This window comes from Dreissena polymorpha, chromosome 11, assembly GCF_020536995.1.
Source record: "Dreissena polymorpha isolate Duluth1 chromosome 11, UMN_Dpol_1.0, whole genome shotgun sequence".
In the NCBI taxonomy this organism is placed as follows: domain Eukaryota; kingdom Metazoa; phylum Mollusca; class Bivalvia; order Myida; family Dreissenidae; genus Dreissena; species Dreissena polymorpha.
Genome location: NC_068365.1, coordinates 6,292,927 through 6,320,158, shown reverse-complemented (window position 1 = coordinate 6,320,158; position 27,232 = coordinate 6,292,927). Strand labels below are relative to the sequence as shown.

The 27,232-nt window shown below is 34.7% G+C and overlaps 1 protein-coding gene and 1 long non-coding RNA gene across 2 annotated transcripts in view; one reads left to right on the top strand and one right to left on the bottom strand.

Moving 5' to 3' along the window:
- Positions 1–27,232, bottom strand: part of LOC127850058 (histone-lysine N-methyltransferase SETMAR-like) — a 146,137-nt gene that overhangs the window by 28,085 nt on the left and 90,820 nt on the right. The window lies entirely within an intron of this gene.
- Positions 1,480–26,672, top strand: LOC127850064 (uncharacterized). The gene is made up of 4 exons (XR_008035047.1): positions 1,480–1,587; positions 2,099–2,265; positions 2,864–3,094; positions 26,552–26,672. It is a non-coding gene; the product is annotated as an uncharacterized LOC127850064 (long non-coding RNA).

Below are 27,232 nucleotides of genomic sequence, written 5' to 3'. Positions count from 1 at the left end.
TCCTACGATATTAAAAAACATATTTGGTGAGACAATCAAAATAGTATCGTGTAATGTTTGAAAGCAATAGCTAAAATAAAGTACATTTACTTAATTGAACCTCGTACTAATATCTAAATCATGTGTGATCTTTCACGGTTACCCCTAAGAAATAGTCTTCGATTATTTAACATAAAAACACAGTTAAGTAAAAATACCGAAATGTGTCTCGATTCAAATGTAATCACCATTCCAAATATTACACACCATACGTGAACACAGAAGGTTTTGTTGAAACATTCACTAAATATACATTCACTAAAGCAAAATACCAAATACAAAGTTTGATGCCATTTTCAACGTTAACAATGTGTACCCCTACGTCATGCATAATGCAGCATCTATCCCCACTGATAATGTAATTTTTAGTTTACAAACAACTATTCTTCGACTCTTCATTAGACACACATTTTGATAACTGGCATATACAAGTAAAACCTGTACTGGTCAATGATTTACTCACCCAAATGTTTACATGGATAACAATCGTCGTGTTTATGTTCGTCGAGTCTTATTTGCTTCCATGCTAGTTTAAACTCTTCAGAAGTTATACACGATATATATGTTAATTGCCATAATCCTTTTCCTTTTTTAAAATAATGGATGTAAGCATGCAATTCTTTGTGGATAGACATTCTTTGATCAACTGACAAAGGAACGACCTTTTCCTAAACAATAACGATGTATCACAATAAAATAAAATTTAACACTCTGTAAGTCGATCATATTGTTTTAAACATGTCAATTGTTCAACAAAAGCACTTTATTTAAAACATCTAGTTTTTCGAGTACATTCTACGCTACATGTATTTATGAAATCTACAATGCAATATCAATGGTTTAATTTCAAGAAATACATTCCAATACTAGTATTAATATTTTATCATAACATTCAATCCTTAACACAGAAATCCGTCACATTGTAATGCAACTGCGTTTCAAAATTTCCAACTGAATAAATGATGCATCCAGTGACCTAATGCAAGCTGTCAAGCGCGTGTAATTCTGCCATTGTTTTGCACTCAATTAAACCTTATCTAAACACTATATTCGAATACTGTTCAAAATGCAAAATATATTAATATAATGTTTGTATACACTGACATTCAAGACCGAATGAATGTGAATGATGATACATTTTAACGAGTTCAATCGTCTACAAGTAAACAGACAAAAACAATAGACAGCGGTGTACATGAAGTAGCAGTGTAAAGGCAGGTAGACATGTAAAGCACACGTTTTCTTCTATAAAACGTTTTAGCTGAAGGATAAACATAGAAATGTGTTTACAGTAACTAAGCCTATGAAAAGACATTGAATATGGCATCTCTTTGTCGTCTTAAGTTGAAATAAAATGTATTCGACCCATTCCTCAAGAGAAAGGCGCGCTCTCGTGTGACACGTGGGCTATGGGTTTCTATTGCGTGTTGCAGTGTCAACAGGGATACGTGGTGCAGGATTTTGATTTTGATCCTCTACTTACGTGCAGCGACAGCCGAGGAGAGTTCTCCGTACTAAAATATGATGGTACCTTGCCGCAATGCGCAGGTATTCACCTTAATACAGATAGACTCTTTATATGCTATTAAATTTTGTGCAGGTGTTTCTTATAATGGTGATATTAAATATGTTGTTAAGCTTTTTTGTACATTGAATACATAGAAAAAAAAATAAACTGTGAAAATAAAGTACGCTTATACGTTTAAATAGGTCTGTATATAACAGGCGTGTATCCCATGTGAAGGCGGCTTAACAGATAGGTTATTATCATAATTTACAAAAATTATTATCGTGTAGTTACACTAGTCATATAAATATTACCATACTGAACAATAATTTAATTATACCATAGCTTATTAACGGCCAAAATGGAAATATGTTATCGTGCATGTATAATATTAAAAGACATGGGGTTATTTACTCATGCAATTAGAATGTGTGTATTGTATGTTAAAACAGAATATTGCAAGGTTGTTTCATACATTGTATTTGGAAATATGCTAATCTACCATATTGGTAATAGTTTTCCACATTGATATAAATAGGGATTTTTTAACAGAGGAATCGGAGGGATCGTTCTTTGACTACAAGCTACAGGAGTACTATTATTTCGTTGGCGACTGTGTTGCGGCGAAGGAACAGATCCGACAGAATTTCATCTCCGCTTTAAAAACAAGCCTGGGTGACGTAAGCTCGAATCTCAACTGTTCATCTGATCTTGTGGAGGTAAGAACTCGACTTCAACGTACCTGGACGCTTTGTCAGATAAGACGCTGGATTTTTGGAAAAATATGTTTTTGGCATGATTATTTTTTCCTATAGATAAAAGACAAACGCATCTTTCTGAGACTTACAAAGAAATAAAGTTATTCATCCCAGAACTGGAGCTAATAAAATAGTAGTTGTTAATTCAAGGACCAGAATAGTTGCCATATCATTTTCAACTCAAAATAACACAGAAAATACAATGCATTGGGAATTCCAGATGACAGCAACTAAAAACATTATTTCCTTGCTTTAGTGTAACATATACGTAAGAAAACCACTGTATGTAAAATATTTAAATTAAAAACAATGTTGTGGTTCACATATTGCATGAAAGCAATTAACCAACAAATGAGAAAATACTGCATTTATACAAATGCGACCCGTCTTAGTAGCTATGACTTAAAAAGGACGCCTCCATTCATTCTCTTTTCAGTAGAATGGTCGTATTTAAGATATAACCGTATCTGTATGTCGTGTATGTAAGAGATATGTTGCATGCCAGGAAAATTGTTTCAACGGGATCGACTCCGGCAGAGAAATGTGCGTTCCTTATCAGGTACACTGTCCATTTCTGCTGTCTTGACGCTGTCAGGAAAAGGTCCAAATAAATTGTCACCGTCGAAAGCCATTACAATGCAAGAGCAGATACATCAGGCACGCGCCAAGAGCAACGTCAGTCTGGAAATTGGTAACGAAATGGCACTCCAGTTAACGTCCATCCAAGTTTCCAATCCCGAAGTCACGTGCACATTTTGCTCATATATGGATAAATTCACTCTCAGTTGTGGTAAGTAGTTTCTGATCAAGATGCTGATCAAACTGATTGCCGGATTGTTTCTGCTTTTGATTGCGTTATGCGTAATAGTCGATCATATTTAGCAAAAAGCATCAACACTACCTAGTAAGTATCGACTTTTAGCAAATGTTAGTATTCATAATATCATACGTAATAATATAACAGGTATACACGTATATGGATGGCTTGAGTATATTTGGAAATGAATTGATAGAACAGTCTCCCAACGTGTCAAAAAAGATTTTAGTTTGGGTTAATAATAAGTTAGATGTGGTTCATTCTCTTTGATATAAGTGGACTTAATGCCATTTTAAACAGACACTTAAACGTGTAGTCTTCCGCCGCAACGCAGCATACGCATATTATAGAAATACCCGTTGTCCGTTAAACCGTTTATCAGAACATAACTCTGTCCGCCAGTCTGTCCGAAACACGTATGTATTTGCCCCATATTCCTTTTACACTCTTGGATGGAATCATGAAACTTTCCTCAAATGTTACTGGCTTTGTGACGATATGCAGATGAAATGAGTTAGTCACGCCAGCTCAAGGCGTTTGGGACCACGTAACTCAGTCGTACTTGAAATCAAAAGTTTAGGCATTCATTTTCGGATCTGCTCCATATCTTCTGTATTCTCTGAAAGATTTTCAGGAACTTGGTGTAAATGTTAACGTTATTGAGAATATATGCAGAAGGCATGAATCAGTCTTAGGTAATTGCCTTACATTTTTTTATTGAGACGATGCGGAAACGACACGAGTTTCACAACGGCTCAATGTCGCGGTCACACTTCAAGTTCAATTTGTTTAGCCTTCATTTACGTGTCCGCTGCATATCTTATATAATAGGGTAAAATCATCTCCATCGGTAAAGTGCTGATGTGAATCACAATGTTTGCGACCGGCATAAATCATTCATGATGTTTAAAGGTCCTACTTAAAGGTAAATTATTTTACCCTCTTTCGTGTGTGATCGATATCCGTAAGGCTTACAAAGCGATTTTACAGAAGGGATATGCTAGTTTAATGTATTTCTTAAGACTTTGTCACATTGATAAAGTTAATGATATGCTTTTCAGAAGGAATAAGTCAATCTCGCCGGCTTAAGGTAAACGTCGAAATAGAAGGTCAACAATTTGACCATTCATTTTAGTATTCGGACCATATCTTATATCCCGTTCAAATAAATATTTAAAGAAAAGTCTAGGTCATTGTTACAATGTGCATAAGGCATGAGTTATTTATGCTGGTCGTGTTCATAAGATAAGGTAAAATGTTTTATCATCATTTTTATGTTCCGGATAATATCTCATAACTCTTTCGATGATATGCAAGAAATCTTAGGCAAAATGTTAGATCATTAAGCCGCAGAGGGTGTGAGTAAGTCATGCCTGTTTAAAGTTAAATTCAAATCAAGCGTGAGAGGCTTCATTTTTGTGTTTGTTCACTAAACTATTTGATTGGATGCCATGAACCTTCACTACAGTGTGTCGGTTATTGATATGAAGTGTAGAAGGCATTAGTCAATAACCTTGGCTCATTTTATGACAAATGTCATTCATTTGTTTCGGAGTCACGAGTCAATCACGCTGGCTTGAAATCACCAGTGTCATAATAATCTCGGGCGGAATGTACCTGTCTCTTTGACTCTCTTGTTTAAAGTGTGTCGCTATTAACTCACAAGGCCGTGAAACGTAGCGCGGCCGAATTGATATTGTATCTGGGGCCGTATTCCAGTAGCTTCTTAAGTTTTCACTCAAGTTAAAGAAATTTTTTTAATAAATTTCTTAAGTTAAATTTACAATGTCAAAAACAAAACATGAGACGCTTAGTATTTCTCTTTAAGAAATTCCTTAAAGAGTTAAAGAAAGTTAACTTTATTTTAAATATATGAGAAAAAATACACCGAGTAAAGAAATTTATCAAGTTTATAAAGCTTCCAGAATTTAACTTAAGTGAAATCTTATGTTTAAAGAAAAAATGGCGGAGATAATAAAAAATATTGCGCAATATTTCAACTTAAGTTATTTTTTAACTTAAGAAGCTACTGGAATACGGCCCCTGGTTATAAACTATAAACAATAAGCAAGGATTGATTTTTATTAAAATTTATGGTGATGGGGGGGGGATGAGTATGCTTCCCCTAAACGTTTCATTCAAACCTTGAGGTAACCTGGCACATATTTACTATAATTTAAAGATGCACTATGTTTTGATGAAATGTATGTACTTTTTCCATTTACGAGAGACTATCGCGTGAGCATTTTGTCTTCCAAATTTAAGTAGATGTACAACTTCGTGTTAAGAGATTGTCCAGATAGCGTTTTTACGTGTGTTTAGCATTATACTAACCAACGTGTATACCCGAATCCAACGATCGTATCTATCCGTATGTTGAGAGTTTGGTTTAGGTCTTCCTTCTAACATTTACAACAGAAAGATTGTGAGTAGGACAACATATGTGATTTGCTCAGCTGTGGATGAAGTGCTCATGTTGAGCTATCATGGTTAATCTATGTTCGCCGTTCGGCGTAATGAGCCGTTAGTCGTGTGTCATCAACTTGTAGTTCGCTATCACTATTGAGGCCACATTTATTGTTAAATCTGAATACAATTAGGTCAAAGCGTTTATCTTGACATTAACTGGCTAACGATAGAATCTGAGCGTTCAAAAACTATGTTGCCAGCTTAAAACTTAAAAAACATATTGTAACCTCACATGAGCTATATTAAATACTCAATCCTGATAATACTCTTTCAGAATGTTTATTTCCACAATACATTTCAGGGGTGGCGAAATCAAATGTCCGAGTTGCCCGAGTCGTACATTTGCTTGTCCGGGCAACTGATTTTTTTTCAATTAAGTTGTCCGTGGACAACCAGTCGGGTTGAGAAATAAAAAAAAAATAGATTGTATTTAAGCCGTTATTAAGTTTTACAAAACCGGATGTTGACACCCGATAACATTGTCAGTGCTATTTGCGGAGCAATCAAGCTAAAATATGGGCACTCTCCTGCACTGTGGTCTCGCTTATTCTATAAGCATGATAAGAGACCAGGAGGCTAGCATGCCGCATTTTCAACATTCGGCCCGTCTGTGTACAGACTGGTTTGCTCGTTCATTCCGTACCTAAATGTTGAACGTTCGTCTTAAATTTTAAAATGCATTATTAATACCAAAGGGGAGGTATAAAACCCGGAAATGTCCGGAAAACCCAGAGTGTGTCACATCGCTCCTACCTAACTAAATTTTTAGACTCACAAACGTCGGGACGTTGGGACGTGAAAAGCCGAAAGCCGAGTTTGATTACGTACAGGTCCGTTGATTGGGTGAAGTGTTCCGTTTGAATCAACTACAATTTATATTAAAGTTGGACAAAGACGGTAAAATAGTCATTATGTATAAAAAACATATATATAATGTATAATTTGAACATTACATTTCCTGGCTTATTTATCTGCAAAAATGAAAATTATATATTGAAATACTGTTTTAAAACACCGCTGTGGTTTTAACCGAGTTGAATGGTAGAACTCACCACATACAATTACGACTGCCTTATAACATCATGACGTATTTTCAGGTGAGCTTATGAAGCAATATTATACATTTAACGCAAAATCACACTACTTCCTGAAGTACAACTTACTCGCGTGTGCTTGAATGGTTTTCCAATTTTATAATTCAAACCCGAAACTAAAAAAGACATTCAAATTCAACTGACATGGATGTAAAGACCGGAATATTATGTTGAGATAAAACACCAAATAACACGTAAACAGGAAAATATAGTTTTCCCTGACAAAGAAGAAAACTTGAACAATTGATCATATGATACGACACAATTGGACAGGAAGAAAATTCATTCAAATCCAACTGACATGGATGTAAAGACCGGAAGATTATGTTGAGATAAAACCCAAAATAACACGTAAACAGGAAAAAAATAGTTTTCCCTCACAAAGAAGATAACTTGAACAATTGATCATATGATACGACACAATTGGACGCGTATGGCCAATCCGAAAGCAATGGCGTAAATATTGAGCGGAGATATTTGGTAAACAAAATAATTATGTCAGCAATATATTTCGGCGTTTTACTCACAATGTCCCGCTTATAAATCCGGTTGTGTACGCAAATATAAACACGTGTAATGTTTCAAGACACTTCATTTTTATACTTTGTTAATCAGTGCTTGCTAGTCTTCCTAATGCTTCATTTCTTATCAATGGCGTTGACACCATTTTAAAAATAATGTAGTACGTGTTAACCATGTAACCAACAACCCAATACGTTATAACATAATACTACTGTTCTGAATGGTTTGATATAATGCAACCTTTGTGTCATAAACGCCTCATGATATTGTGAATATCCAGGATGACTGACCAAAAAGGTCAAAACACAAAATCCATTTGCAAAATGTGAACTCCGTTAGCCTGATGACAGGTTATCAACAACTATGCTGGTTTTGCAAGTCTATTATTTTAATAAACTACTTTTAAATACTGTTGCTCAAAAAGATACAGGGCAGCGTATACATACAATAAGTATTTAAAGACGAATGTGCTGTTCATGTATAACTTGGTTTGAATAAATATAAGATAATAAAAATGTCAAAACAAAAGCTAAATGGAAGAAGTTCAGGATTTATTTCGTTATTTCATTTAAAAACTTGTACTTTCGTAGTAATGGCAGTCAACACAGTTTTGAAATTAACCTGGAGATATGGTGTGTGTTTGTCTTGTGTTAAACTAATTTTATTTACAACTTAAAGCGGGTATATACGATTTTTTATATGTGTTAAATTGTAATATATTGATAAAATATGTTACAATAACACAAAATAGGCAAGAAAAATTATACATTAAAGCCGAATTTCATAAAATGCAGCAAAGGCAAATTAGCGCCCGAGCCGATAGTGACGTACATATTTTCCTACAATAACCGAAGCATTCGTCTTTGCAGTAGGATCGGAGATAGTGTTCGTGTGTCGTATGAATAGATATCGTTGCAGGAATTCAAATAAACCGTTAAACTAAGTTTAGATGCACATCGTACATTAATGGTATACATGCTGGCGAATTCGGCTGTACAGCCGTTTTCAATTTCAGAATTAAATATCTGGCTTGTTTCGCATTTTTCGACACATGTTCTTCTTAACTTTTATTTTAATTTATATTAAAATATATATATAATAAGTTTTTTACACAGTTTATATAAATTCATAAATATTTGACAAAATCGTATATACCCGCTTTAATTTATTTGTTGTGTTTAAACGTGTATTCAAAAACAAACCATGCAAAATACGAAATTTGATATTGATCAAGTGTTACATTAATAGTTGTAATTGTATAGGTTAATAACATTTAAATGATGTGTCAATATTATATTCGTGTTATTATTAAAATATGCTATGACGTAACGTCAAAAAGTCCGTCCATCCAGAAAATTGTGCACGTGATGTACATGTTTTCTTAATAAAATTTTAATTTTTTAACATAGCGTCATGATAATCATATCAAACGAATCAGCTGAAAAATGCGCATTTCACAATATATAATACAAAAAAACAGAGATACCGACATTTAAGGAAAACCTATGTTTAAGTGATTATAAAAGCTATATTATTTTTTCCATATTAATTATAATAGTATCCTAGTAGAGAGGCCCTCTAAGGTTTGTAAAACATGCAACAATAATGTTTTACAATATCAAATTAGCACTCTTGTTAGCGTCCAAAGTTGGTAAAGTTTTATGATTTATAATGCCTAATTATGTTTTGCGTAAAATTCGGAAAAGATAAAAGTAATTATAAAAGCAATATGTTCTACCGACTTGAATTAAAATAATATCGTTGTGAAGGAAAATTTATGACGTTCCTAAAATATGCAAAAGTATTTTATTCAATAACAGATGTGCGCTGTAGGTTGGTATAAGTTGTTCGATTTCCCTACCAAATTATGACATTTTCTGTTTTAAAGGTACAGTTTTAAAGCGTAAAATTGTTTCCTGTAACCCGAGCCTACGTTTTTTTTTCTTGCCGACCCTGAAATTTAGTTTCGAGTCTTTAAAGTCAATTTTCGTGCAACACGCTTTTCTTTCGACATTATCACTTTACATGCATATAATAGGGATATAAGGCATCCGGATAAAAACCCTCCCGTCGATTTCATAGGGGCGGACATAAGCTCTCCCGTCATTTATTCGGAAATTTAAATATCGCTTACCGTTAAACTGAAATAATGACCCTTGGGTTATTTGTTCATTATACTTAGTATAAGAATAATTTCTTGTGAACGCATCTCCTCTTATCAATGGATTTTCATTTATACTCATGGACATTCTTCAGGGCGACATGCAGTTGTACGTTAATGCCGGAAGTTATATATTGCCTATTATTTAGGTAGTTCTGGCCCTTGTAATATTTGCCTCTATTAACCTCAATTGTACAGGAATCTGTCGGACTCTACCTAATTCCCCCATACAGAGGCTATATACTTATGTGTAAAGCTAATTCATGCTAACAATTCACTGTCGCAGTAAAACGGCTATTACCGTCAAAAACAGAATGTATATTGAAAATAAAGTTTTCATTTAGGAATGCATGTATGTTTCCTAATTAGTAAAGAATACAATAATTTATATGTTGAATAAGGTTGAGAATGTAATTTTGATCGAGGCAATTTAAAAACCCGCTTGTAAGTGATAATGTTATTCTATTATATCATAAAAATATCCCTGTAAATGTTTGGCAAATATGATGATCTTCTAAACACATCTAGAATATCAGAACAATACTACGGAATTAAAAAAAAACAACATGTAATTTTTTTAAAGATCGATTGTGTATATTTGTAAATACTTATATTGAACTATATAATGTTTAATCCGTATCAACTCGCCATTTCACTTAAGTTTCTGTTTCTGGATTTATTTTCATTTGCATTGTTTAGTCGTACAAAGTACGGTGTGTCATACCAGCAATAATGAGATTTGAGCCATTAATACACTGTATCAAAAATGAATACACAAGATCCTTATTAGTTAATTAATTAGTGAATTGGTCAACACTGGCCTAGCTGCTGATAGGATCTTCTCCAGAAATGATACACGATAGATTCGCTGCAGCCAAAACACAACTCATAGTGACACATATTTGTTATTGAAAAACACACACCATAACAAAGTCATTATAACCATCATGTTTCTTGATATTACTTGTTCTATCGCCTATAATGAAAGGAGGACGAGATTATTATCCGGATTCCGTACTTTGATAATACTTTTTAAGATTTTCAAATACATTTTTTGAGTCCCCCAAACCGAAATTTTCATAAAGCACCACACTCTTGTCACTTATATTCAACGTTATGAATGCCCAAATAACGATCGTTTGGTCACGCTTTGGTCAAGATTTGTGCCCGCCTCCGCCCCTCCCCTGTGATAACCCTACCAATTTCATGTAAAACTAAAGCGGTGGTATGCATGCGCGAAGGATCTTCATCCTGCTTTGTCCCCACGACATAAAATGTCACATTTTCACGAGACTGAAACTTATGTTTCTCTTGTATAAACGGAAAAGGGATATATTATCTTTTATTCACATCAATTCCTGCTCATTGTACATTAAACCATCATTACAGGTTGTTGTGTTTGTTATCGGTTCAAACGACATCGGCACAAAGACCCCGGTAATTTGGCAATGTTTCACACGTGTTGTGCATGACGTAATTTACATTAGCTGAGGTTTCTTTAATCTTAATTGCTGTTTTCCACATGTTACATTTAAGGGACTTGTGATATCGTCAAAGACATATAAACTTACTTATCTTCATTATTACTATCGGTTACAAATACCATCTTGGAAGTATAGTTGACTCAATAAATAATACAACTCCAAACAGAGGTGGCGCTAGAGATAACCGAACGTGATATGAAGCTCCGTGTTTTCATCAATAATAACGAAAAGAGGGCAATACAAGTAATTTACGCAAATATGATTAGTTAACGCGTCTGTCAGGATTGTACAAAATATCGTCATACTATCATAATGTACGATTATTTTGGAAACACACACAATAGGGTTTTGAAAATTCTAATAAGATACATCGCTTCATATTACGTTTACCGAATTATGCTGATGAATGTACGCTGTTTAATAATTGTGTATTATGGATGAACTAACAGATTCGAGTCCAATGTCAATTATAAATAACGTTAATATCAAGTTGCATATGCAGGAAATTATTGTATCGTCAAAACAAGGCCGGTCATTTTAGGCAGATGGCCAATCGCAATTTAATTAGACACAAGACAAAAAACACGACACACACTGGGGTCACCGCATTAACATGGCCAATGCAAAGCAACGCATAGTCTGAGGTTTAGACCCAGTTTAAGGGCGCCGAAACATTACACTTTGCCAAAAGAAAAAAAAACCTTCAAAGCAAAACACTAATTAACCTAATTTCATGACAATGTCAATCAAACTGCAATAAAAGAGAATACGCTTAATTTGATTAAACTATTCAACTACTCAATGGTTGTATGTTCACCAGAGCAACATAACTGTAACTTTCTAAGGCACAATGAAATGAAACAAAAACAACGTCGCATGTTTTTAATAAAATAAGAAGTTAACTCCAGAAATAAGATCATGAAGGAAAATAGTCAAACCACCCGCTGTCTTTTCCTTATTTCTCTCACGACAACAAAAGCCATCATATATACTATTTATCCTCAATATAAGATATAAATCAAAATCATTCGTAGGCACTTATCAGGATCCTCTTTACAAAGGTACCATTATAATTAATATCGAATTAATAAAACTGTTTCCTCTAAACCACTTTTACCTTTTCCGGGTTTTCCATGAGGCATTTTTTGTGTGCGAAAAAAACCCTAAAAGTAGACGGACTTTGACCGCAATTTACAGACCAACCCCGACCCTGCCCTACAATATGTTTACATCGTTAGAAGCTTTGGAGGCTCTTCTTTCCAACGGTACCATTATAATTCATATCGAATAATAATGCATTTATAACCATTTTTACCTTTTCCGGGTTTTACCTGAAAGAATTCCGGGTTTTCCGGACATTTCCGGGTTTTATACCTTCCCATACCAAATGTTGGCTAAATTCTAGCATCATTGTTTTCTCATGTTATTTCATACACATTCGAGAATTGCCGGATAGTTACGTTGCATATGGAAATGGCTGTCATTAAAATTCAGAAGCGTTTGTTGTATTACACATTTACTTATGCTCATTTGAGAATAAAACAAAACGTTTACAGTTGCGTGTAATTAATTCAACGAGTCTTTGTTAAAACGCTTAACGTGATGAAAAAATGTTTTGACAATAATACGCATGAAATGCACAATTTCCACGAGGATTACACCGTTGCCATCATCAGTTTTCTAAGAAACTGGCCACTATGTTATCTGATTAGAATGGTACATGTGTAGGTATAACAATAAATGCGTTTATAATTTATATAAACATTAAGTTTAACGGACAAGTGTAGTTCAGCAACGGACAAGTTAAATTTCCTAAATTGTTGTCCGTGGACACGTATAGTTTTTTGAGATTTCGCCACCCCTGAATATATAGGTCGAATTTGAATCAAATGAACCAAACAACTAGATTACTAGGTTATATGTTTAAAACAAACAATCTTAATACTTTAGAGGCGACACTAATGTCTCAGTCTTGATTAGCATTGGATCGAGATTTTGTTTGACAATATACATCGAATAAATCCGGATCATCTGCGTCTAAAATGTAGGTCACAAAGCCATATGTTAGAAAAAAAACTTGTAACCACTATATTAACCAATTTTGAGACTTAAACCTTAAATGTTTATTTTAATAATATCTTTTAAAAATAGGGCACAAGGTTACCAGGTGGCAATTTTTGTCTTGCTCTTCTATGATCAAAACATCAATACGTTCAAGTATGTGCCTCTACCACTTAATCGATGTTATATTTTAAGATTATAAACTGAAGTTACATAGTAGAATAATAATAGTAGAATAATAGCCAGAATATTGTAGGCCAACGTTAGTTTCGAATAGCTCGGTCTCATTGTATTAATTCTTATAGAGCCAGCATATATGTTTAAAAGATCTATGGGCGATTTGTCAAGATTACTTTCAATGCACATGGATACCTCTTTCTTTGTGATATCTTATAGAATGATTTCAATAACGTGATACTTTACGTGTCAATGTAGAATTTGCTAATACATGACAGAGTGATTGCAATGATCTATAATTGTATAGAACGTGGTGGGATTCACGTTGGTCTCGGATCACTCTGGTATTTAAACATTAAATGGGACCATTATATACAATTAAAACGAAGTTCCCCCATAACGTGAATATAGCGTACTAATTAATGGTAACATAACATGTCAAATGCGCTCAACGGTGTCATAGATCGTAATAATCCTGAAGGCGGTTTTTCTTAAAGCGTAACCTGAAGCCTGGTCGCTATTCAACGATTGATTGCAGGCTTTAAAATAAAAAGAATTGCACTCCATATTGTCAAAATAATACGCGCTTGCCTATTCACAAGATTATATCAGCGACACAAAATAGACATACAGTAGACCTGAATTAGTCCTGACTGCCTCATATCTCTTTAATTTAATTGGCTATAATTATTTTATAATAATACTCGGGCTGATTATCTGGTTATATCAATCTGACTCAACGGAGTCCCACCTCTTTGGTTCTAAATGTCATTTGAAAGAAGAAACAAGTATGTACATACTTGACAAACGCGAAGCCCACGTATTCGTTTATTCGTTCGCGTAAACATATCACAATAATTAAAGCGAATGCATAAAACGATAAATTATTTCAAACAAGAAACCTTCCAATGGAGTTCATAAGTTATGAATCCTCGCGTCGGTATATTACGTTTTCACAGTTGACGGGTAAATGTATATAAGGGTGAATCCATTGAACAACTGATCATGCATTACATATTGATTTTCGTTTAATGTGTTGTTGCTTTAAATAATAACGCCTAAAACCAATTCATATAAAGAAAATTGACAATGCGTCAATACATATTTGAGATCTCTGATTTTCATCAATACATTGACGGTGTCTTCAATATCATCCATTCACTATCATTTTTATAATAACATCTTCATTGAAAGTGCTGAAAAGTGGCGCTGGAGAACCTTTTCTCAACCAGCAACTTCGATTTCATTGTTTAGTCTACTGCGTCATAAACTTCAATTTTCTTCATTTTTATTGTCAATCTTCATTATTGACAATAAACTTGACAATTGTATTGTGTGTGAATGGGCCGCTTAAGGGCCCCATACACCAAGCACGTTCTTAGACAGTTCGACCACGTTTTGAAGAAAATGCAGAACGGGATGTGACCTTGCTTGAACGTGTAGTTTTGGTCAGAAAAAAAAATCTGCAATATGACTAAATGACGTTGATACACAGTTCGCGCTACGTGCAGCTCGTTCCTATCCCGTCACATCCCCATTTACCCCGTTGGTATACCGTTTTCAGTCAGACTGAGCCCGTCCTCAGCCAGTTCGATTACGTTTGTACGCAGTTCTTCTTAATTCGTTGTGCAGTGGTAACTCGTTTAAAGGCAGTTCTCACTCCGTCCTACTACGTTCTTAGTACGTTTAGGACGTAGTTGCAGCCATTTTCTGCACGGCGATTATAAAAACAACTACGTTCCTGCCAGTTCTCATTTATGTTTCACGCTTTGAGCGGACCAGACGTACATTTTAATGCCTTCAAGAAATAATTCCGCCAAATGTCTCACCCAACAAGTTCTGTGTCGTCTCCGACTTCTTTCTCGGCCCAACAAAACAGTATATTGCTGCTCTGCTTCTAGCATAAATTGCACGAAGCCAACATTAACAAAATTAAGAGATCAATATTGTCCATGTTTCAACTTAATATCACAAATGATGAATTTTGAGACAACAACCTCTAGTTATATGCACATTGTCTGAACGTATTGTATTTACGGTTGAACGTTGTAACAACTGCATTAAACGAATTTAACGTACTTGGAACCTACTGCGAACTCCTTTAAACCAGTACAACGTACTAAGAACGTACTGAGAACTCGTAGAACGTGTTGCAAACGTTGTAAGAAATTATCTTTTAGTTTCTACTTATTTTCACGAAACAAGATCGTACTTGCGACTTAGTGCGAACTGGGTCGGTCTGTCTGAGAACGGATTGGACGGACCAGAAACGGACTCGATCTGTGTGTCATCGTACAGGTATTTTCGGTCCGATCGCACTACGTTCTGGCACGTTCCTTACTCGACCTATCCGTTCTAAATACGTCCATTCCGTTTCCAGTACGCTGTTACTAAGTTTAATTGTAGAACGGGATGATCGAAAGAAAATTTTGAGTAGGCTCAAAGTTCTGAAACACCTCTCCCGTTCAACCCCGTTCTAGGGCGTCCACAAAGTTCGAAGACAGTTCGTAACACGTTGCTTCTACGATCACTCCGTTCTCACACAGTTCGAGCCCGTTTAGTCACTTTTTTCAGAACGTACTTCGAACGGAGACGGTGTATTGGGGGTTTTAGGGTCAGAGTACTGAATTTTAAGCAAACATAATTACGCCTACAAAACATGAATGGGTGGTTAAAACTCACTGCGTTCTTCCACAATCCTTAATTCATTTAAGTACTTGATACTTCTCTGAACGAGTAAACTAGTATGCTGCGCAACTTATATAAATACCATGTGTACGTACGTTTTTATATTTGAGTGTAAAATACTTCTTAACATGCCGAATACATTGCTTCATGTTCATGGTAGGTTAAGAAAAATTATTTAAGCATTGGTAATAACATGAGATGTTTTCTAATAATTATGAATACCTGTTCATTATTTTCAAAATAAGTCGCTTTGGGTACTTACTTTACAAAATCTAGTAGTACTACTTTTTGCAAGAAGATCGCCTATTGTGATGTCTTGAAAACTGTATAAATAGCTTCTTATCTCAGAAAACAGTCGCTATAGGTGATTTGTTAACAAAACAAAATGGAATTTGGACTGCAATTATTTTTGGCAGTTATGACCCTTTGTCTCTTTTTTACTAAAGATTGTGTAGTTGCATACATCTATTGTTTTCAAATCTTCTTTTACTAATTGCTGCATAGTGAATTACCTTTCAAATGTTAATAACATTAATGTGTAGATGAAGGTGAAGTAATGAATTTGTGGTCCAACAATATTTGTTAGAATGATGGCATTTTGTCTGTTTGTCCAGGGTAAAATAATTTGGTACAAAACAAAAATTTGGTGTTTTCAACTAACTACTTGTTGAATTCCGCTCGCTCAAACGTTCACAGTTTAATGACCTTGATGTATAGATGATTGTAAAGAAAGGAAATTTGACAGCAGCCATTTTGTGCTTAATTATGGCCCAATGTATTTTTGTGTGCATCATAATATATATAGGATTCGTCTGTGTCCAAACATGTGTTATGGGGGCATCAGGGGTTTGACACATTTCTTGTTCTAGTTGGGTTACATTGGCGCCCAACGTAAAAAACCCACACTGTGTGTCAGACGTCCCATAGATGTGATGGCAATAGGAAATTCGTGGAAAAATTACACAATTGGTGGGTGTGTGTAGCAGGGTTCGGAATAAGGAGAACTTTCAGAACATTTGTTAACATAAAACATCAAAACGTATTTAAGAACAAATAGTCATCAATAATTCATGTAACAGAAGAGGAAAACACACTTTAACTTTTACGTATTTGACTTTTTAAGTTCTAGATAACATTTATTTTCCAGATATTAATGACTGAAATAATATTATACTTTATATTAGGGAGAAATACAAAGACCCTGATTAATAGTTTTATTTAACTTCAAGAAAATGTGCAACAAAATTAAACTGCATTAATAAAACTAACACACTATACAAATTAATAACAATGTATTACTATAAAATTTAGTAACAGTAAATGATGACAAAACTAATACTTTTACCACTGATGATAATAATAATCACAAACGATGTATTTATGAAACTGTCTTTGCATTAACCAATGTTAATTTACATGAATAGCCGGTCATCTTAGTCAATAATTGTTTACAATAATTGTGTAATAGCCGTAAATTCATGTTCGAAAATGTGTTATAATCTGATTGAATAGTAATAGGAAAGTTAACCGTACAGAGATCGCACCCATTAACATCATCACTCACACTCAGTAGCTCAGTAGATAAGGCGCTTGCGTTGAAATCCAGAGGTCCCGGGTTCGATCCTAGGTCGGGGCACATACATGACAATCATGTTTCAGCGGAATGCTGACTGAAAAATAAAGGCTAAGTCCGGCATATGACTTAAAAAAAGGAAGTTTCATATATTTGTCTGATAATTTGTATTTGTCATTTACTGTGTCCTATCTGTGGATATTCTAAATAAAGCTTTACGTTTGAAAGAGGTCGTTTTCTCTTATAAGTGGAAATCAATTCCCTTTTTATTATATCAATATATCATTTAGATTTCATTTGGCCCAGATGTATGCTCGTAATGAATGGAGGAAAATGAAAGAAGTCTATCTATGGTATATTGAAAGGACCATGTTAAACAGTCAAATCCAAATAGACAACATACAAAGAAAATATATTATCGACGTGTGGAATCGGATTAAATTCTCATAATGTTTTGTCCACTAATATACATTTCACTCTAATGTTAGTTTATCCCTCTAAAATAGTTTTGTTTCTTTTTTTTTCTCAATCGGACAAGATCATTGTGAATATACAACAAAACACACAAGTCCAGTATGCTTTCTTCCGACTTTATACAACTCATCATTGTTCATAACTATTTCTCTGTTGTTCTTTTCTTTTCTCTCTAAAAAAAAATATATATATTAGCATATCTTGTATAACATGTCTGAACAGTATTGCTTTGTACAATCACTGTGTTGTATGCTCATATACATGTTTACATTGTATGTATGATATTGAATAAACAAAAAAAAATATTATCGACGTGTATGCTCTTAACTCTAAGTTGTAGTAACCTTAAACTACTCCCAATAGAAAATTACGTGTATTAAGGCACTGTGAAGATTAGCATATCGTAAAAAATAAAATCGTCTGCTTTAACTTCAGCTTGCGTCGATTCAGTAAAGCAAAAATACTTACCCGATACCACATAATTGCCACAACGTATAGGCTTCGTTTTGTACAATTGCTTTGTAAAATAAACTGCTTATTTAAACCGGTCTTCTCTTTTGTATTATTTGCTGGCATATTTCCAATATTCAAAAAAAAGACATGGGTTCTCCTATTACATGAGTTCAATACAACTCGACATTCGCAAAGGGCGCACTGCATTCACAAGTTGTAGTCGAACGCGCATGTATCATAATGTTTTAGTAGAGGAGTAGATAATGCGCAGGTACGTTTCGTTATTTATTAATCATAATAACATATAAAATGTGTTTTATTGGGCCACAATTTCGGTAAAATTCGTATTTAATTTCAGTCTTAAACTTAAGCAGAACAATCACATTATTCGATAACAAATATTTAATTTCGTGTAAAATATTTGACTGGATTTTAATTGTATGCTATATTCTCAATGCTTTCTTTATTTTTAAAGTTGAGCAGGGCAAATAATTAAATGGGATTCGTATGTTAAAATAAGAGGTTCAATATTAAGTACTTTTTCGTAAGAGAAATGATACTGAATCACAACCCATGAAATGTAATGTACCAAGAAAAAACTTAGCAATACCTAATACGATATAAAACGTCCATTATTTTTAGCGTCGCCTCACACGTGGTGGAAAACATCTTCAAATAAATAAACGATATTAATTTTAGTTCAGAAGTTGATCAAAATAATACAAACATGGATCAATAAGATAACTCATTAATGTATCCTATCAGTTACAGGTGGTTTATATTATACTAAAATTTATTTTCATGGATTTTTTTCTCATCGGAAAAAAATGAGTCGTATCAAATACAGTTGGCAATGAATCCTAACACTTGTAAACAAATTACCGGTATAATGTAAACTATTTATGAGCGCTTTTTATCATCATATTTGCGCAACTTAACATTTAATTTGGATACAAACATAATAATTTGATTGATAAATTTAAATAATTTATTGACAAAACCTGAGTAGAAACAATTCTGTAAATACTGATTATAATACAAAATCAAAGGTCTCTATTTTTCTATTTTTCTCTTACATTGAACAGTGCTACTTACTAACATCGAAATATCAAACCACCCATTGTAAATATCAGAACAGGATTTGGAATCATTTTATAATTGAAAATTTAAACCAATTACGGTTATAACATTCAGCCAAAAAAGCCCTGCCAATAGTTGTCAATCAAGAAACATAAGACATTATACATGGGAAGCATATTCCCGAATTACAAAAATCAATCAAATACGATACAAATGCTGACAAATGCTGTCAGCGAGTGGCGACCTGGAAATACATAAGGCGTTGACTATTTTTCAGGACAAAAGTTGAAGCCCCTTGAACTACACTATAGTATAGTCGCATTGCATGGATTGGATAGTCACATGAGCTGTCAATTTTAAATTCATGTATACCATTTATTAATAGATGTTATACTGAGTTTCGTTATTGAGATTCAAGGGTTCATCATGACCAATGCATTGTGTAAAATGTGGCAAAACTTTATGAAATACGTGTGTTAAATAGTATTTAAATGTTGATTAACCATGATTAAATAACACTATTATTCAGTAATCAGATCTCAAATTGTATGCAATTTTTTATAATAAATGAATCAGTTATCAGTTGCTTACTGTTTTGTTTTTATTTGGAATTTAAACAACACTTATGTTGACATTATCAAACGAATTGCCGTCTTTTATAAACTACTTTAAATTTAACACAAAATTACGTTATCAAATTGAAATTGGTCTATAATCATGATGCAAATATAGAATAGTTGCACAATTCCAACTAGCTGCTAATCGGACATTCTACATGCCATTGTGCAAATACCTGTCGTTCACTAAACTATCAAAATTAAGGATCGTTTATCGTTTTGTGAAATTTAACAAATTATGCATAATATGAGTCATATAAACTTTTACAATTAAATTATAATAATAACATACTATTATTATTTTATGTTTATAGTTATCGAAATTAATCAAACAATTTTCTCATGAAATCAAACGAGCGACATTTGTGAAATTTCCCATACTTACTTTGTCAGTCCGAAGAATTAATGTTTTGTGCTTTTTTCACTTACCAATCACATCATTTGTACAGGTAACCAATTACTACCCGCCATTTGTATATTAATTCAATGCTTATTTTTTATGAACGAATATATATGAAAGTCCTGCGCGATTTCATTCAACATTTTTAGAATAGTGTTTAATCGACAAATACTCCGACGGAAGATATACAAGTTCTGCGCAAGTTTTCGTCGCCGCTGTTTCTTCAGTAATTTGAACAGACAATTGTTTCGACGGAAGATTCAACAGTGACGCGCGATATTTAGTGCACCCTTTTTCTTCAGGGTTTAAAGATAACTGTTGCGATGTAAGATATCGCTTTAAGATCACAATTTTTATATTGCTTTCACCCATTGTTCCGACAAGCGATTTCAATAGATTGTACAAACCATGAGGAAAAAAAAGTCACGGAATATAATTTCTAAAATATAATACGTATATAAGTCATTATATATAATGTGACCAAATGGTCCGCTTTATTAGTTTTCATCGCAGGGGCATGGTTTAAACAAAACTTAGAAAAAAAAACTACATAATTTTACACAGTTAAATACACAACCGGAAGGCCTGGATTACGGCAGATCTTTTCATCGACTGGCTTCAAGATTTCGACAAGCAGTTGACTCTGCTCGGGAGAAATGTCATTCTCCTAGTACAAAACGCCGCCAGCCACACAGCAGGGGACCTGAGACTGCCCAGCGTTCGCCTCCACTTCCTGCTACCCGACAAAGCATCTCACATCAAGCCCATGAACGCCGGGATCATCAAAACCTTCAAGACATTCTACCGGAAGCAGACGATTCAACTCTACCTCTAGCGAGCCGAAGCAGGGGAGCCATACGCGGTGAACATCAAGCAAGCGCTCTACATGATCAAGAATGCATGGGATTCCGTAAGCGCCACAACAATCGACCGAACCATCAAGGAGTGTCGCAAATTAAAAGTGACGGATGTTTTTACGAAATGAACTTGTTATGCGTGAAAAATTGTTTAAAAATTTAAACAATCCATTTAAAGGGACCTTTTCACAGATTTTGGCATGTTTTGGAGTTTGTCATTAAATGCTTTATTTTGATAAAAGTAATTTTATATGTTAAAAGCTCCAGTAAAAAATCAAAAAATAAAATTTAAAAAAGGAAATTATTATAGGTTATATTAGACCATGGCAAATGTTCAGAAATACTGTTTTCTCACAAATATCATAACTAAACCGAAAATGTGCGAATCTGAAACATTTTTTTTTTAATGTCAATTTACCAAACCGTGAAAAGATCCCTTTAAAACGCAACGAACGTTACATGTCGCTATTTCAATCATTTCAACATTATGTTGTATGAGACGGGTTATAAATAAAGATATTAAAACAGTTTCGCAGTTTTATGTTTTATTTCATTTGCCTTCCACTGGGGGCTGACGAGGTCAAAGCGTAGTCCGTTTCGCTACGACGTCGGTTATATGTTTTACTACGAAAACATTGTTAAAATACACATGACATAGAGAACGGATTAGTCGAAAATTGTGTTTAAAACGGGTAAGATTATGCTTTTCTAATAACAAAACTCTGAATTTAAGCACATTGACATTTCATAGGTCTGTTACATCAAATTATAATCCAAGATGTGTCTGGTTTATGCGGTTAAACCTGAAATATACCGCTGATATATCAAACCGAAGTCAAGTTTAACTTAAAAAATGCAATTAAGGTTTACAACTGTATTTAATTTTACAATATCCATATTGATCTATGTATCGTTAAGCCACTGGTGTGTTTAGAAATGTGTAGGTTGACCCAGTTATCAGAAATAAAGGCTAAATATTATTAATAGGCATGATCATGTCTCTGACAGTATACGTATATGCCTCGCTACGACAACGCTTTAGCGTGTATGCGTTTCTCACAGAAGACGTATTGGTTATCTCTCAAAGGCAAAATAAAGAACAGTTTTGTTTTTTAATACAGAGTCATAAAGTGGTTGGATGTTTCCTTTGAGGAAGAGGTAGTAACAACGGCACAACATGACCCGAGACGCACAGTCGACATGGAAATGCACATTATTATTATATAATTAAATTCACGACTAGGCCAAAGGAAACGATTAAAATCGAACATCCATATATAAGATGACAGTTGAGAGTCGAGAACCTAATGTCGTCGGTCTCAATAATAATGACGCATCTTCAACTTGTGACAATCCCATATACGTTCATTTTGATAGAAACCGACGATAGGTTTTCAGCATACGGTACTCTTTATCAAATAACATTCGATTCTCGTTATCCCCAACTCGCTTATCTCGAAACTCTGCTTATGTCAAAGTAAATCCCATGTCCCAACTTCGATCATTATTGATCTCATACGGATTTTGATTTTTGCATGGTATATATCAAAGCGATTTTCTTGAAAATCGGTTATCGTCAACTAATTTTGAGATGAATTTCATGTTCGTATACATAGTTTTACCTGTAAAATCCACTCCTGTAACAGCCGTAAGGTGTGGAACGTAGGACCCCAATGGCACAAATCCGCAATTGCCTAATCAATATATTGTTGTAAAGGTGTGGCAGTGGGTTTCTGTCACAGGTTATTGTTTACTGCGTACATAACGGCCGGTAAATTTACATCGTGTTACAATGCGATTAAGGCCCAGTCTCACTATGATGCCGGCGGAGCCCCAGTGCGTGATCAGGCATCTACCGGGATGAACCGGGGCCCTACCGGGATGAACCGGTGCTCCACCGGGATGAACCGGTGCTCTACCGAGATGAACCGTGGACGACCGGGGACAACCGGGGCTCCACCGGGAAAGTATTAAAATGTTTAATACCTCCGGGATGAACCGGAAGTCATCGGGTAGGACCGGCAACGACCGGCGTGGCACCGGGAACAACCGGGACTGCACCGGGAACAACCGGGACGGCACCTTAGCTCCACCGGGGCCCCAAAACACCCCGGCAGAGCTACGACAACGCCCCGGTGGAGCCCCGGTGAATGCCGGCAGAGTCTCTTTATAGCTACGTTACATAAGTAAACCGATGCTCTGATGGTGCCGTCCCGGTTGTTCCCGGTGTAGTCCCGGTTGTTTCCAGTGCCAAGCCGGTCATTGCCGGTCCTTTCCGGTAACTCCTGGTTCATCCCGGAGGTATTAAACATTTGAATACTTTCCCGGTGGAGCCCCGGTTGTCCCCGGTTAAACCGGGGCGTTGCCTCAGCTCTGCCGGGGTCTGAACCGGTATAGCCCCGGTGAGTGCCGGTGTAGTGACGATATACCGGGGCTCTGCCGGGACTCTGCCGGCTTTCACCGGGTTCAACCTTTTCGTTTGGATGTTCATGCGCACAGTGAAGCACGGCATCTTTTGCACTGGGAAATGGCAGTCTGCAGTTACTGCAAACTGCATGTGATATGTCCTGAAATGGATACAGTAACTTCGTTGAGCAACCTATACATTATATTTGTACTCCGTTGCGCAACCAATACATACTCTGTGCGAAACCTATACATAAAGCGACTTGTAATTTCGTTCGAAACAAACCATCTGAATGATTAAAATACATGTTCGTAACCTGTTTTGTACTTTGAAATGTGTAATGTACACTGAATCAAAGTAACATGTAGTTTTATTTAATTTAAGTTACATTAATTGGCTATTTTAACAGAATAACCACCTTATGCATTGCTTCAACTCAAAATATTTCGATTTTAGCTCAAAATAAACGTAAAGGTTGCAACTATGCGCATTTGTTATTAGTTTTTATTGATAATAAGTACCTACCATTACTGGATGTTCCGTTATCTAATCCATTAACACCAGAAAAGATGAAACTCGCCTGATTAAGTAGTGTATTTACACAATGTTTTCGTAGTAAAACATATACCTGACGTCGTAGCGAAACGGACTACGCTTTGACCTCGTTAGCCCCCAGTGAACACCCTTGATTTCTAACTCTGTGAAATCACCAGCTTACCAGCTTACAGCTCGCAAGCGTGCCACCCATGGCAACGTCTTTTCGCTGAGGCAGTATCACACGAGGTAAACGCAGTCCTCATGGAAAGTGTATACAGCAACAAAAAATCGATTCAATACTTAGCTATCAACGCTAACTGTGTGATTGTAACATTCACAAAGCTTTACGTCATGTGTGTACATGTACTAAAATTCGGTTACGCGTTTTTGTATTTACATTGTTTAACAACTTTTTTTTCAAACTAAATAAATGTCTGCGTAACAAGAAAATATCATTATTGATGCGAAATAAGTATGTACATGTTCATAAACATAATGATTATGTCATAAGATAAATAGTTAACCGGTTTTGACAAAAGGTCTATGATTTGAACAAACTTGGAAGAAGAACACCATAATGGTGAGACATCGTTTCATGCATTCATGTTCGTGTGAGACAAATGGGACCCTATATTAATGATGTTCATGATCATGTTATACGGTTTGAGAAGTTACGAAGCCGATCAACTTGGTATTCTTTTAACTGTGTTCCGTCTTAAAAATAATCAACATAAACTGCCTTTTTGTAGACAGTTCTTCCAATAATAATTAGTTTCTTAATTGATATGTTTTCAATTCACGAAAATAAATTTGCTTTATGTGATTGTAAAGAATTAAATAATCAACACTAATGATTTCTGAACTATTGATTAACTATAAGCTATAGAAGATATGGAATACAATTACCGTACTAGTAATTTAAGTTTATGTCAATAATAATTTGGCATTTTTTTCATTATTACTGTTAATGAAAGGAAATAAAGAAATGTGATTCAAATGGTTTTAATTTGATTTGAATTACCAGACACGACACCTGCACAAAAGGTTATTTAAGTCGCTTATTTAGAACAAAAACATGTGTCCGCAGATGATAAAGTTAAATTGGATATAACCCAGGTACCACATTCTGAAAGATTGTATTGATATTTGTTGTAACTTTAGTGTAGATAATGACCATACGTGAATACCAAGGCATTTGGTTATTTGATCAAGACCATTTAAAATAAAAATGAATGCACCGGGGAGGGCAATTATATTGTCGCGCTATTGAATGTTTTAAGTTGGATATATATTTAAAATGGTGTAATTGGACCATAGCATAATTTGCGGTGTGTTATTGTCCCTATTTGAGATCAAATATTTTATCAACTCAATGGATCGCAGCAGGTAAATCGATTTGAGCAAATCATATAATAAAGAGAAATTATTATGTTTATGGAGCTCTTATTTTGTTGTGTCCACTTTAACATTGATTTCAGTGACTTGAATGCTATTGAGTTGGGTTAACGATGTTCTATGGGGTCAGTTTAATCGATCGTGTTTAAAATAGACAGGTCTGATGTCAATTTGTAGCACACATTTTTCATTACAATGACACTTTCTATGTGTATACTTGATGTAGACCAATTTGTCTGGATTTGGTTGGGTGAAAGTGACCGATGAAATAAATTTGTCTTTAGGGAAAAAGACAATTATAATAAGCTTGCGTCAAAATGATGGAATCTGCGTATGTTGACATCTACTTCAGACGAACAAATTACGAAGTTCCATGAACATATTTTGATTGCTTCCGTATTTTCCGCGCACAGTGAATGTTCAACGAAAAATGAAAATTCCGATAGTTGTTAAAATTATTAATGCATATGTGGGTATCATAGAAGGCTTCCCATACTTAATAATAATTTGGTATTATTTTTAATTTAAGAAGAGATATATTTTACACATAAACACACTCGCGAAGCACTTTAACAAATAATAAGGTACAGCTCTGCGGATATTGCACCAATATGTATTATTATGCATTAATAAACGTTTTTGTGTCAGCGCACGACAAATAGTTATTGTTTGACGATTACTGTACTGGTCATCAATATGTAATTAGATTGTGTACACGTTTAATAGTTTAATATTGTATTTTAGTCTCACTCTTCACGATACAAAATATTTGCATATGCATTCAATAAAAACAATAATGAAAACCTTTCTAAAAGAAATATGAGAAACTCAATATTCATGTTAACATTCTTAGTACATAAGACGAACATTACTATATTGGCAAAGCAAAACAGATGATGGAAGAGAGATAACCCTAAAATCCAAATAGCATTTGCAAATTGAGGGTTACCTCCCTTCCCTACAAATTCCTACATTATCCAGATAAATGACAGACACTCGCAATCTGAGAGGTAGGCAAACAACCAAGGCCGAAAGACCAGGCAGAGATGATAATCAATGCTTATCAACCCGTCCAAGCCAGCAGAAGAAGTACATTTACAAAAGCTATTAATTAGGCCTGAATAGAGAAACCATCGACTTATAAAGGAGACTCGTGATAAAACTAACCGGTAAGTATTGCTACGAATAAACGAGTTATACTCTATAGCTCGACATGACAATAGCATTTTTTGGACACCATGTTTGCGCCATTTTTGCATACGTATGTTTACGTAACCGCTTCGAAGTGTCGCAATTAAAGGACGGTTGATAAAACCCATTTACCGATAAACATTTTAAAGGGAACGTTATATTCTAAATTCAAAATATTTTCTTCTGTTTCATTTAGAGTTAACGTATTTTGTAGTTTTTAAAATTAAATATTCATTTTAATAGTTTTTTAAATAGTGTTCGGATAGGTCTGTTTAAATTCAGTTACTCCGGAAAATATATATGCCATTCACAATCATCGTTGGAATATAAACAGGACAATCATAAATATCAAAAACACCATCTTCATGTGTTTTGACGAATAATTTTTTTTGAAGCAGCTTACTAACCAGGTTCTGACTTTGATTGACCTTAACCAAGAGCCAATAAAATATTTGAGTGTAGCCTAACAAA